A 12,604-nucleotide genomic window follows, 5' to 3' on the forward strand; every position below is an offset into this window, starting at 1 on the left:
CCTCCTTGAATAACTCTGTGCTTTGAAGTTCAAGGGTGACCACCGTTAATCGTCTGCACATTGGAGCAGGAGGCAGATTGGGGATGCTGCCTGGCCTCCCTTGGCCTGAATTGAAGCATGCAGACTGAGAGGCAGCCCAGGGCGGCATCCAAGCAAAGAGAAGTATGCAAGCCAGACAAGAAATGCAGAGAGAGAGAGAAAGTATAAAACCCAGGGAACAATGTCGAACGGGACAAGAAAAATAATTCCAATTTCCTTTTCTCCAGCTCCCAGTTCATCGGTCAGCAGCGGCACAGCAAAAGTAGACTGGGGACAGTCTGAACGATGGAGGGAGCCCAGCTCCTGGCCCATCCTGGAGGAAATGGTAGCAGGGAAGTATAGCGCCGTGCGGGGCAATAAATATAGACATAGCCCCGGGGACAGCGCCGTCTGCCTGCGTGGAAAGGGTTCAACCCTTCTCCCGGGCTGCCCCAGAATTCCTGAAAGGCCCGAGGTTGCAAGCCCTTGAGCAGAACAAGCCCACTCCCGGCCCTGGCCCCTCCGCAGGCTGTCATCCGTACCTCCGTTCTGCCTTCATAAAGACCCACCATGCACTCCAAAAGAGTAACTAGGACACTTCGTTTTTATTCCACATGCATCTCATTTGTCTTCGGTAGGCTCTTCCATAATCTCATCATTATTGCTATGGCCCTCAGAGGACAGCTGACTTGCATTAATCAGCCAAGCCCCTCATCGCTCACCAGATTCTTTACACTTTTACCATGCCCTGGGGCATCCTAACTTACTTGAAAAATTAATAAACCTCCCCCTCTTATCTTACCTTATTAATGTCTGTCTTTGTAACCCATTATCCCCGCATATCATCAGAGATCACTGGAGAGCCCAGTGGTCACCGGCTTGCTCCCCTAATTCTATCCTAAAGCCAGAATGCCCCCCTTGAATGGGCAGGAAGAAAATGGCCTTCATGGGCCAGCAGGGTATTTTTTACCAGCTCGATGGCACAGTGGACGGAAAGCCGAAGAATTCTTCAGCTGCAGCTCAAGGCCATTAAAGTCCATTAAGTTGTTCTCTCCTCCCCACCCCCTTTCCCCCTCTTTTGTGCACCCTAGTAAATCTGACTCATTAGCTTTAGATGTTTTGAAATACTGGTACATTAATCACTTGTGTTTGCACACTGTTTATGTGGGTTGTTGGTCATGGTCTGTAGTTATACGGGCTGTCTCCCTTGCTTACTTAAAGGTACAATCCAATTGAAAATAAAGATTTTTGCAGGTTTGCTCATTACACACAGTGTCGGCAGCTGGTGAGTGTCTTTTGCAATTCATCAGAGGCCTCCCAGACCACCTGCTCTCGGCATCCTGCAAACAGCTGGCTCTGGGTAAGTACCATAAGCTATTACCTTATACAACAAATAAATAAATAAATGGATGGATGGGTAGACAAATAAATAAATACATTGAATTGTCAGCCTTGAAGCATTGCTTCTTGAAGGGAAAAGTCCACGCTGAAAAGGGAAAATGCCTCTAGCCCACACTTTCTTGATGCCATTTAAATGAAAAAAAAGGAAAAGGGTGGTGATACTCCCAAAACTTCAAGAGGGAATACTTTGTCATTCGAGTACCAAGGCAGTCCAGAAAAGGACTCTACAACAGGCTGGCTGTGTGGTTTGGTTTGGTACAAAGAATGAGAAGGGGGGGAGGGGGTTGAATTGAATTCACTGCTGGGTTTTTCCTTGTCTTTCCTGAAAAAGTCATAGGGAAGCTTTGTGGAGCCTGAGCTAAGGCTGCCAGATGTCCTGGGATTAAGAAATCAATATCCATTTCCAAGATTGTCACCACTTTAGGTTTTCGTGACCTTGACCCCAGTTTTTGACCTTGAGACTGACCTGGGTGTCCATGGCCTGCTCCCGTCCTGACCCGGCAGCCCAAGGAAAGCCTAGGGACAGTGGAGCAGGAGCCCCATGACCGGGCACTTGGGAGGAGGCAGGACAGAAGTCCCTGGCTGCATGCCACAGAGCTTGGCTGGGGATGGGCATTCAGCAGGGAATCATTTTGAGAGACCTCTAAGGTTTATCACAGATAGCCTGAGACTTCTTTCAAGTCTACTTAGAAACTTTTTATAATCTGAGCTGGGTTTTGCAAACATCACCCTGTACAGCTATGATCCCCCAAATCATTTACTCTGGTTTCCAGGGGTCAGTCAAAATGTAGCTATGTCCTTTGCCTTGTCCTTGCAAAACTGGAGAGGCATCCTGGCACACTGACAGGGACCTCTCTGACTCACTGCTTATGAGCTTTGCCAATCAAATGCCTGAATGAAGCTGTTAGAAATCACTATTTTTATCTTATGCAAGTTAAATTCCAATAATTGAACTTTATTAGATTAACTTTATTAGTTTTATTAGCAGCCTTATTTTTTGTTACCTTTTTTTTTTCTGGCAAGAGTATTAATGGGTCGAATTAACATGAAGAAATGTTTTCTGATTTACCAAATTGAAAATGAAGATACATCTATATTCCTAAGTTTTTCCTCCTTGAATCCCCCAAGAACTATAAAGAAAGTAGCTGCTCCGGGAGGTGGAAAACCAGGAATATCAGCAACAACCAGGGGGCTCATCAGAAATCCAGATTCCTCGGATCAGAATGGGGAGTTTAACCCTTAAGATCCCTAAGTGATTTGTTTGCACATGAAAGTTGACAAGCACCGTTCTCATATGCCCTTGATTCTTTCGGGTCAGAACCATCTGATAGAGACTGCCACAAGCCATATCAATACTAAGGTGATCATAAGAAGTTGAATAAGAAAATGCAAACCAAACAACTTCCTCCTCTACTACAGGAACTAAAACATCCCGTTCTTTGGCCAGGCAGTACGATGTGATAAAAGAGCGGACTTTGAGTCAGAAAAATACGGGTTTGCTTTCCAACGCTGCCTCTTAGTAGAATCCTGACTTTAGGCTAGTCACTCTTCTAAGGCTCCATTTCCTCACTGAGATTGAAGGTCACAGCAACTCCACTGCCCCCTGCAGGACAGATTCCAAAATAAAGCAGATCCTCTACATGCAATCCCACGGGAAGCTCCGAAAGTCTTACTCTACGTGTATAATGAAATCACAGTCATCACAACACTAAGGAGGAGGAACGTTGGAGATGGGACAGCTGGATTGACCAAGGGGATGAGATGAAGACCCTACATAACTGGCAGGTGGGTGGGGAGAGAGAGACCCTGGCGGGCTGCAGGGTGGCAATTGCCCCCACTTTCCCTGGGGGAAGTGGATGCATGGGTTACGACAGCATCTCTGGCCCTTGAGGAGTAGGAGGAGTATACTAAGTACAAGGGATCGAGTAGTCGTGGCTTAGGGCTTTTGATTCACTGAAGGAAATTATGACAAGTTCAGGAGGACAATTCAACAATTCAAGTAAACTTGCGGAAACCTGCAGGCCTTCTAGGCAACATTTAAGAAAATGCCGACCTCTTACGGCCAGTGGACAGGCAGATAGAATGATCAGAACTTAATCACCAGAGGGACAGAGTTTCAGAGAAAGTGAAGATCTCCTCCTGGAAGGTTTCCTCTGCTGAGATCAGGGCCTCACAGGGAAAGTGTCAGACCCTGGGACGTGGAATGGGGATCTCTGAGTAATGCAGTTGAGAATTTTTAGCTGCCAGACCCCTGTCACCCCCGGGCCTACAGACAAGGCCCACCACACCCCTTCATTAGAAATGGCACCCCCCCACACATGCTGGAAGATCCCTCAGAGGCTTCAAATCAGAGGTCTCTGCTAGTATGTCAGGAGTCCCCAAGGCCACCCCCAAGTTTGAAGATTCTTGAGGAGGACTCAGAGACTCAGCATATCATTGTACTCAGTTACTGTTTACTGCAGCAAAACGACGCAAAGCGCAATCAGCAAGGGAAAAGGCATGTGAGAGAAAATCCTGAGGAAACCAGGTGCATGCTTGCCAGGGTCCTCTCCCAGAGGGGTCACACAGGATGCACTTGATTCTCCCAGCAAAATGTTGTGACAACACGTGTGAAATGTTACCGACCCAGGAAGCTCATCAGAGACTCAATACCCAGAGTTTTTCTGGGGGGCTGGTCATATAAGCTGCCTCTGCCTGGCACGTACCCAAATTCCAGATTCCCAAAAGGAAAGCAGGTGTTCAGCATAAACCATGTGTACAAATAGTCTACACACAGCGAGCCACTCCTATTGGTTCTAGGAATGGAGGGAAGCCTTCCAGGAGCCAAGACCCCAGATGTCAACCAAGGGCCAACTTTGTAAGCAAGGCTTTCAAAGGATAGCAGGCATACTTTGTGAACCTGGAGCTCGATGTTGGAACCACTTCTCCCTTCTCCGATGGGGCAGTATCTCTGTCAATAGAGGGCTCCAGAGTGACACTGCCATGGCCACCGGAAGGCACTTCTCTTTCTGGTTCCTTTGTGCCATTTTTCTTCAGCCTGGCTGCCAGCGGATCGGCATGCAGGAAGCCATGTGGTACTCCCTCACCAGCCATCACGGATGACCTCCAGCCTCCCCCCTGCACATGCCGGCCATCTCCTCCTCCACCCAGAGGGCTGTTCCTGCAGACCAGCTCCAGCAATGCCGCCTCACAAGGGTCTTCAGCCAGCTGGGGCAGCCATGCCCTCTCCACAGAGGTCCGGGTCTCAGCCCTGTGGGAAGAGAACACAGAACACGTTTCTCCTAAGTCCTCAGTGCTTCCTTATTCATGCTTCCTGGGCCCAGCAAGTATAGCCGCTTTCCACATATGCTATTTCTATATTCCTCAGAGTCCTCTTTTATTCCTTTTTGTAGTTAAATATCTTTTACTAATTAATAATTCCTTAGATTAAATTTTCTCTGTTTAAATTACTTGTGTGGTTTCCATCTCCTGGCTGGACCCTGATTGACGCTGTGCCTTAAAACACAATGTTTGTCCTCACCACCCCTCCTGAGAACCAGATTGATAATGAGGTTAAGCTCAGCACCCCCTAACTGGGATGTGTGGGGCCAGCTAAGGGAGAATAGGGACTCTGCATCAAAGGAGCTGCAAGACCTGGCCAAGATGTGCCAGCAGAAGTGGGAAAGATAAGCCTGGGAATGGGCACTGGGAGGTGGGGGCACGGAACATAAAGTTGAATAAAGTTGAGTGTATCGGCATGGACCATTTTCCCATGATATACAGGTCTAGGCAAATACCCCTGCTAGGATGCTAGGATGGCCCTTACAAGCTTAGAGAATGTGATGACCCATGTGAATGGCCCAGTGAATTAGAAATACCCAAACTGATATGTCAAATGGTCCAGAAAGGCATCTCAAGGCTCAGAGAAGTAGGTATGCTAAAGGGGGTATATTGGGTTAGCCTACAACCTCCCCATCAGCCAACAAAGTGCCATAAGAGGCCCCAGAGGACACCCTTTTACCAAAGAGAGAAGGAATGTTCTCGTGAGAGGGGCAGCAGCATTGCTCAGGAGCTCAGTGGTGGCTATCCTCCATAGCCAAGGCTGAGAGTAGGAAACACAATTACAGAACTGAGCTCATTGAAAACAATGGGAATCTTGAAATGATAGAGGACTGGTGGTAGCACTTCACCATCCAAAGCAATTATCACCATGAAAGCAAGGTCAGAGCAGCAGCCAGCGAACCGCAGAGAGCGGGGGATATGGTAAGCAGAACATGGTGCTCCTACGGGCAGCCAGCAAGGGTATGGCACAAATTATCCAACTAAAGGAAATCAAGAATGAGTGATCCAAAGTCTGCAGGCAGTTGCCTGAACAAAAGGTCATGATTGCTTACCAGGCTTCTGTACCTGAGCCTGTTTTTGTTTCTAGAACAGCCAAAAGAGAAGTCAGATCCTCATGACAAAACATTGGAACATCACAGCAAGTATATTCAGTAGTAATTCTCCCAGCTGTTCTCCAAAGTGATCTCTAGCCATTTACTCACATAACCACCCAGGAGGAAAACGGGATCTTACAATGACTGTTGGATCCAGAGTCTGGGTTGACTTTGATTCCCAGGGATTCAAAGCACCCTTGTACCTTCTGTTATAATTGAGGAATATGGGATCCAGTTATGAGTCCGGTGCAGCTCACTGTTGGGGGCACTGGGTCCATAGACCCATCCAGGGATCATTTCCCCATACCCAAATATATAACTAGAATGAGCAGAACTCTTACAGCAGATTCTTGATCTGTGGGATAAAACCTATTGCAGTGGGGAGAGCCAAGTGGAAACCTCCGAAATGTCCCCACTGTCCCCCACTGTAGCAAATATGAAAAAATACCATAGCCCAAGGGGAATGGCAAAAATTGGTGCCACCATTGTAATTTTAAAGAATTCAGGAATGGTGATCCCCATGATATCCCCATTAATTCACCAGTCTAGCCCCTACAAAAACTGTATTAATCATGGCAGACAACAGTGGACTACCACCAGTGGTGTGCTGGTCCATGCTCAGCAACTGGCTCTCCAGCGCTGGGGGAGGCTTGTAGCCTTTGCCAAGTTCCGTGGTATAATGCATAACAACCAGCTCACAAGGCTCCTGAAAATGTAACAGTCCGTGCTCACAGGCCAGTACGGGGCTGCCTCGGCACACAGGTAACCACAGACTTAACTAAGTACAAGTCTCAATAGCAGCCACTGTGCCACATGTGGTATCTTTTACACGATCTTCAGTGTATCCATAGCTATTAAACTGGCTAACTTTTTTTTTTTCCATCCCTGTGGGAAAGAAAGATCAGAAGCAGTTTATTCCCATGGGATGGATGATAGTATACAGTTATCATCTTCCCCCAGGGCCTTGTTGACTCTCATTAACACCTCAGGGCCTCTGTCATAATAGGGTCCGAAGGGACTACGACATTCTGGAAATTTCATAGAACATCATTGGTCCGCAATATTAATGATGTCATGTTAATCAACTGGATTCGTACAAAGTGGAAAGTGTTTTGGAATATCTGGGTAAGAGACATGAGCTCCAAATGAAGATAAGCTCTAAGAAGATTCAGGAAACCACTATCTCAATGATGAGATTTTAAGGGGCAGGCAGACTGGGGAATGTTGGAGAATAGCCCTTCCAAACTAAAACACAAATTATTATACCTTAGACCTTTTTAAGTTCTTATTATGCAGGTGCAATCGGCAGTGTTACATGGCCAGTTGATCCAGCAGAGTGTATGAGGCAGGAAAAAAAATATCATGCGCTACGTTTGGGATGTGATATCCTGCCTTGTCCAAGGTTGCCCTCCGCTCCGCTGGGATCAACCCAGTCAGTGACTAGCTGATGGAGGGATATAAAGTCTTAGCCCTTGCTTCAATCTAGGACAATTCTGAAGAGTTCTGTCCCACCCAAATTCCCCAGGGAGCTCCCTGGAGAATCAGCTGAGGCCTTAGATGTAATGGCCCAGAGGACCAGCCTCTCCTTCTGCCTGCTTCTGCCATTCTCACTCCTTTGCAGATGCATTTCTCAAAAACCTTGGGAGGGCATGCAACTCTCCATCTCAGAGTCTGTTTCTAAAAAAGTTTCCAGTGGAATTCTGAATCCCACTCTCTATCTGGAAATGTTCTGGTTTTTAATCTTTATTTCTTGTTATGTTATTGTTTTTGTTTCATGTTTCCTGATAAGATTTCCTCTGAAGGAAAAAAATAGCAAAAGGAGAATCAGTCAATGGCTCACACTTGACGGGACACCTTGGGTTTACTGCCTTGTAACAAACCATTGCCTGCTAAAGCTTGATCTGGATTTTGGACTTTGCTACAAAGTCCAGGATGGAAAACATGTTGTCCTTCCACCTGCCACTGGCAGAGCCTTACAGGAGATTTTCAGGAAGTGTTCTGAGGTCCTATTCACAGAAAAATGAATATACTCAGTTAATCCTAATTAATCAACTTAATTAATTAATTAATCGGTTTAGTTCATTAAACCTAACAATGTCAACCTTGAGTCGGAAGTAAAGAGTAGTGGCAGTATATGTGACATATACTGGCAGACCTGTTCTAGAAATTGTATTAGGCTATGTACTGGGAACCAACGTGAGCAGAGGAAAACACCAGGGTAGAACCCAGAACTGCTACAGAATCAGAGGCTCCAGGAGAAGCTTGGGCTGCTTTCCTAGAGAAGAACTCCTGGATTGGAAGCAGGCAGGACAGGTCTTCCCATGAAAGAGCTGCAAGTATCAAACCCATGCGGCCACCAGAATGGAGGCAGCATGGAACCCCTTGACCTGGAGGGCACTGAACAGGTTGCTCTAGGATCTAGACATAATTAGGGGTACCGAATATACACTTCCTTCTGAGGCTGTGCTGATCCAAGACTCCCCAGGAGCAGGAAAGTTCACAGGATTGGCCACAGGAATCACAGAGACAAAAATTGGTCCTACTTATGATCCAAAGGAGTCAACTAAAAAACTGACATGTTTTAGGACTACTCAAGAACCCAAACTGTGACTATTCCCAAAAAATAAGAGTATAAAAGTAACATTCCCAAATATACTACAAAATATTATAGGAAAGCAGATCTCACACTATATGTGTGTGTGTGTGTGTGTGTGTGTGTGTGTGTGTGCACGTGTGGGTGTGTAGCTATTTAGTTTGGGGTATAACTTAGCAAATATATATATATATATATATTATATATGCAAACAGATTATATATATATACAAACAGATTATATATATATATATGTGTGTATATATATATATATATATATGCAAACAGAATCCTATGGCACAAAACCTGTGTCAGTCCTGACCTGCTGCCCTCAAGTCTTTACTTCCCCTACTCTGGTCTTTGCTATAAAGTGGCTGATAGCTCTTGGCTACATCATCCAGGCCCCTGTGTCAGCACTTTCTGGCAGGATTTGGCCAATGGGAGGCACTGCGGGAGATTAAAAGGATAGGAGAAGAAAGAACTTGGGGTCATTCACCCCCTCCTTCTGGGCCTCAGGAGACAGCTCAGTAGTGATGGTGCTTCTCCATTGCTCCAGCTCCCGCTGAACACCGTCTTCAAGCAGCTAGCTCTGCAGCTGACCTCAGCCTCCAGGACCGCTGCGTCCTGCCTCTGCCCCTCCAGCTTTTTGGTGGTGGTGGGGGGGGTACTCCCTCTGTTGCCTCCCAGGTTGCCTCACTATCCTGTTTACCATCTGAGCTCTTTCACCACCTGTGTGACTAACTCCCAGTGTTCAGTCTCCTGGGTTTAAATACTCAAATGGTTTTCATGTCCCACGTAGACACCAACTATTCAGAAAACTTTAAAATGTACTGAGGGTAAAAAGAAGATTTAATTATTAGAAAGAGTTTTCTGGCTGCAGCTTCTCACACCCCAATTCCATCTGTGCCCTCCTCGGGCAGCTCAGTGGCTAAACAGAATATGTAAACACTGACCTTCCAGCCTCCAGAGCAGGGTGGACAGGGAGGATCCAAACAATTACGAAGTAAAGAGCACAGGGAAGCTCTACGGATACACTGTTTAGAACAAATAGCCGTTCAAGAGAGAAATGGCCCATTCAGAAAAACCAACATGGTACCCAAGCAATAATTCTCCCAACAACAATGAAAAAGAGGGACTGGAAACTAGTATGTAATGAATAAAGAACAGTTTAGATGTTTATTTAATCTGGAAAATCAAAGAAGTTTTTAGAATGCAACAACTTTGCATTCCCAAGGTAATCAAAGAAATGAGATGAAAGATGACAGAACAAGATAAACTCAGATGGAAAGGCAATTAGAAGAGTTACGTGAATATGTCTGAGACCAATGATGGTGTAGAATTCTAAGATGCTATTAGAAGCAGAATTAAATCTATAGAATGATGATGACAGCATAGAGCATATGTTTGTGAAAATCACCCAGAATGGATGGGAAAAGAATTAAAAAGATTAAAGCACTTGGATGGAATATGGTTTATGTGGCAGACCAATAATGGAGATCTAATATATAAATAACTTCTATACCTGGTGGAAATAACAACAACAGCAAAAGCAACAATATTAAAATTCACAATGGAAGAAAATCTTTGTGAGATAAAAGATTTGTATGGAGAGCTCAGAAGGCTCACTCTACTCCAGCTAAAATAATAATAATAAACTCACAGCAAACCAAATCTGGCAAATTGTTGAATTTCAAATATGAAGAAAGTATCCAATAAGCATTCAGACAGAAGCAATAAGTTATTGGCATAGGAAAGAAATTAGAGAACTCCCAAACTTCCCTTGAGAAACATGAATGGCAATAAGTAGTGGAGTGTAGAATATGCAAGGGAAAGAGGTAGACCTGACATGTACAAAGTTATACATATATAATACCTATACATAGTTTGTATACATAATATGTACTATAATATGTATGTATGTATAATATGCATATATGTGTATTTATATGCCTATATGTATATACATATACAGATGTAATATGCATATATATACTTACATATACATATATAATATACATATTCTACTTATAAACATATATGTATATATACCTATTTTATATGTATACAAAAAGTAAACAATCCATGTTGTTTAAAAGGAAGAAAGAGCTTTAAAGGAAGATGTAATAGATTAAGAAATAGAAGTTTAATATATTATTTATGAAAAGAAGCAACAACTTAGAGTATATACACCTTTGAAGTTGCTAAGGTCAAAACTAAAGGAAGCTAAAAAAGTAGAAAAGCTAAAATTAAACAGATATTTAATTAGTCACCTTTTTCAAAAATTTACTTTGAATGAGTTTCCAAGTTACAGAAAAGTTGAAAGAATAGCATAGGGAATTCCTACGTACTCTTCTCCCAGACATCCACTAAAGCTTCACAGTCGTCCCAATAATGCTCTTTATAGCAAAGGATCAAACCCAGGACCACGCGTTCTACCCAGTCATGCTGAGTCTCTGGTTCCTTTTAATCTGGAACAATCCCTATGGGTTCTTAACTTTCATGAATTTGACATTTTTCGAAGATTATAGGCCAGTCATTTTGTAGAATGTCTCTCAATTTGGATGTGTCCCATGTTTCATGATTAGAGCCAGATTTTGCATGTTGCCTGGAATTGTACAGGTAACGTGTTCTTTTTACTGCACCCTGCTGAGTGGCACGCAATACCATTTGTGCTCTTACTAGTCGCGTTAGCTTTGATGACTTCATTAAGGTGGTATCTGCCTGGTATCTCCTTGCAAAGATACTTTTTCCCTTTTGTAACTGATAAGTATTCTTATGGGAGAGACTCTGGAATTACGTAAACGTTTCTTCCTCGGTACATTATCACACACTAATTTTAGCATCCATTGATATTTCCGGTGTGCATTATTAAGATGAAAACTGCCATAGAGTGATTTCTCTATTACCATCATTCTTTCGACCATAAAGAACTTTCTCTTCTCCCAATGTATATGTTCATCTATTTATTTAGTCAGTGTGAACTGAAGAATTTCTATTTTATTCAATGGTTTATAATCAGTTGCTATTTTATTTATTTTGATGCTTCAACATCCTCGAGTTGGCCAGTGGGAGTTACGTCAAGCTGGCTTCTGTGTTCCCCAATATTCACTGAGCACTTCCCTACAGTCTGGCACAATAAAGTGTTCTGTCCTTTTCCACCTTGTCCTTTTCCTGGCCCGGCCCTGGAATAAGCCACTTCTCCCAGAAGCCCTGGTAAAGGAGCCAGGATTCCTGGGAGTATTTGGAAACCAAGATCTGGACACTAAGTGTGCTCATGGCCACTACGGTGTCATTGTCCCCAAGCCCTTTGAGTGGACAGAGTTAGAAAATATATGTAAGACTACATCACACACACATGCATACCATATGTACATCTATATTTATTTCCACATCTATCTCTCTATATTAAAGACCATGCATTCACATTGTTTCCTCTACACTACAGTCCAACACTACAGGGTTTATTCTAGCAATGGTTGCCAGATAAAATTGAGGATGCTTAGTTCAATTTGAATTTCAGATAAATAAATAAAATTTTAGAATAAAAATGTCCCAAATGGCACCCTGTATTTTTATTTGCTAAATCTGGCAGCCCTAATTCTAGCTGCCACCATTTCCATATATATGCTCTCCTTTTCCAATAGTAAGATATCTGCTTCTCGTTATCCTGAATATGCTGCTCAATGTCCTTCCATATGGCTAATATCATAGCCCCACACAGCCCCTGTCCGCACCTTGCACACGGGCCCCGATCCCCGCTTGGAAGGTCTACTTCATTCTAGTCTCCTAATGCTTCTTTGATGATGAAGGGATAGAAGAGAAGGAAGAAAATAGTTTTCAGGAATGGATAGGGAAAGGGAGAGGAAATGCAGTAATGAACAACCCAAAATCTCAATGGGTTATCACAATACGAATGTATTTCTTGCCTGCATGTTCCCACGTTGGCTGTGCTCCTGGGCACAGTTGGATTCTGTTGGGCTCCCTCTGTCTCTTCGTTCTGTGTCCCAAGATGAGGAGGCAGCCACTCTCTGGGGCTTCTTACACAAGGGGACAGAGCTCAAGGAACAAGCCAAACTCAAGGTGCTTCTTAAAATCCCTGCTCAAAACTGGCTGCCATGACTTCCATCCACACCACATTGGTCAGAGCAAGCCCATAGCAAAGCCCAAAGTCAAAGAAG

At 44.1% G+C, this 12,604-nt stretch overlaps 1 long non-coding RNA gene across 1 annotated transcript in view; it reads right to left on the reverse strand.

Moving 5' to 3' along the window:
- Positions 1-3,860: 3,860 nt before the first annotated feature.
- Positions 3,861-12,604, reverse strand: part of LOC130543934 (uncharacterized) — a 46,725-nt gene continuing 37,981 nt past the window's right edge. The window contains exon 3 of the long non-coding RNA XR_008959714.1: positions 3,861-4,669. This is a non-coding gene — a long non-coding RNA (uncharacterized LOC130543934). The remainder of the gene's footprint in view (positions 4,670-12,604) is intronic.

This window comes from Ursus arctos, unplaced genomic scaffold, assembly GCF_023065955.2.
Source record: "Ursus arctos isolate Adak ecotype North America unplaced genomic scaffold, UrsArc2.0 scaffold_17, whole genome shotgun sequence".
Classification (NCBI taxonomy): Eukaryota; Metazoa; Chordata; class Mammalia; order Carnivora; family Ursidae; genus Ursus; species Ursus arctos.